At 49.2% G+C, this 1556-nt stretch overlaps 5 non-coding genes across 5 annotated transcripts; all 5 read left to right on the top strand.

The window, feature by feature from the left end:
- The first annotated feature begins 91 nt into the window (after nucleotides 1-91).
- Nucleotides 92-210, top strand: LOC118345667. Its single transcript, XR_004799168.1, has one exon. It is a non-coding gene; the product is annotated as a 5S ribosomal RNA (ribosomal RNA).
- A 173-nt stretch (nucleotides 211-383) lies between these two features.
- LOC118345668 lies at nucleotides 384-502 on the top strand. Its single transcript, XR_004799169.1, has one exon. It is a non-coding gene; the product is annotated as a 5S ribosomal RNA (ribosomal RNA).
- Nucleotides 503-689: 187 nt separating this feature from the next.
- LOC118345665 lies at nucleotides 690-808 on the top strand. Its single transcript, XR_004799166.1, has one exon. It is a non-coding gene; the product is annotated as a 5S ribosomal RNA (ribosomal RNA).
- A 189-nt stretch (nucleotides 809-997) lies between these two features.
- On the top strand, nucleotides 998-1116 carry LOC118345666. Its single transcript, XR_004799167.1, has one exon. It is a non-coding gene; the product is annotated as a 5S ribosomal RNA (ribosomal RNA).
- A 189-nt stretch (nucleotides 1117-1305) lies between these two features.
- On the top strand, nucleotides 1306-1424 carry LOC118345664. Its single transcript, XR_004799165.1, has one exon. It is a non-coding gene; the product is annotated as a 5S ribosomal RNA (ribosomal RNA).
- Nucleotides 1425-1556: the final 132 nt, after the last annotated feature.

The raw sequence follows: 1556 nt of genomic DNA, 5'->3' as shown, positions 1-1556 counted from the left end.
GGGTTTGGATCAGATCTCCGTTTGGATTGGGATCGGAAGGACGCTAGTATGTCGCTCAAGGATTATATGAATTTTAAGTAATTATTTTGATGGGTGCGATCATACCAGCACTAATGCACCGGATCCCATCAGAACTCCGCAGTTAAGCGTGCTTGGGCGAGAGTAGTACTAGGATGGGTGACCTCCTGGGAAGTCCTCGTGTTGCACCCTCGTTTTTGTTTTTTCCGCCTTGCGAGATAAATTGACAAGAAGGACCACTCGGGAGTGGATTTTCGAAGCCCGCCTTCATCGCGTGCATACGGTTTGACTCCGTTTGGATTGGGATCGGAAGGACGCTAGTATGTCGCTCAAGGATTATATGAATTTTAAGTAATTAGTTTGATGGGTGCGAACATACCAGCACTAATGCACCGGATCCCATCAGAACTCCGCAGTTAAGCGTGCTTGGGCGAGAGTAGTACTAGGATGGGTGACCTCCTGGGAAGTCCTCGTGTTGCACCCTCGTTTTTGTTTTCTCCGCCTTGCGAGATAAATTGACAAGAAGGACCACTCGGGGGTGGATTTTTGAGAAAATCTCGCCCTGCCCATCGCGTAGCAATGGGTTTTGATCAGTTCTCCGTTTGGATTGGGATCGGAAGGACGCTAGTATGTCGCTCAAGGATTATATGAATTTAAGTAATTAGTTTGATGGGTGCGATCATACCAGCACTAATGCACCGGATCCCATCAGAACTCCGCAGTTAAGCGTGCTTGGGCGAGAGTAGTACTAGGATGGGTGACCTCCTGGGAAGTCCTCGTGTTGCACCCCTCGTTTTTTTTTTTTCCGCCTTGCGAGATAAATTGACAAGAAGGACCACTCGGGAGTGGATTTTTCGGAAAATCTCGCCCTGCCCATCGCGTAGCCATGGGTTTGGATCAGATCTCCGTTTGGATTGGGATCGGAAGGACGCCAGTATGTCGCTCAAGGATTATATGAATTTTAAGTAATTAGTTTGATGGGTGCGATCATACCAGCACTAATGCACCGGATCCCATCAGAACTCCGCAGTTAAGCGTGCTTGGGCGAGAGTAGTACTGGGATGGGTGACCTCCTGGGAAGTCCTCGTGTTGCACCCCTCGTTTTTGTTTTTTCCGCCTTGCGAGATAAATTGACAAGAAGGACCACTCGGGAGTGGATTTTTCGGGAAATCTCGCCCTGCCCATCGCGTAGCCATGGGTTTGAATCAGATCTCCGTTTGGATTGGGATCGGAAGGACGCTAGTATGTCGCTCAAGGATTATATGACTTTTAAGTAATTAGTTTGATGGGTGCGATCATACCAGCACTAATGCACCGGATCCCATCAGAACTCCGCAGTTAAGCGTGCTTGGGCGAGAGTAGTACTAGGATGGGTGACCTCCTGGGAAGTCCTCGTGTTGCACCCCTCGCTTTTGTTTTTTCCGCCTTGCGAGATAAATTGACAAGAAGGAGCACTCGGGAGTGGATTTTTGGGAAAATCTCGCCCTGCCCATCGCGTAGCCATGGGTTTGGATCAGATCTCCGCTTGGATTGGGATC

The sequence above is a fragment of the Juglans regia genome, unplaced genomic scaffold, assembly GCF_001411555.2.
Source record: "Juglans regia cultivar Chandler unplaced genomic scaffold, Walnut 2.0 Scaffold_356, whole genome shotgun sequence".
Lineage (NCBI taxonomy): Eukaryota > Viridiplantae > Streptophyta > Magnoliopsida > Fagales > Juglandaceae > Juglans > Juglans regia.
The sequence above is the reverse complement of the archived record's forward strand: the minus strand, read 5'-3'. Positions and strand labels throughout refer to the sequence as shown.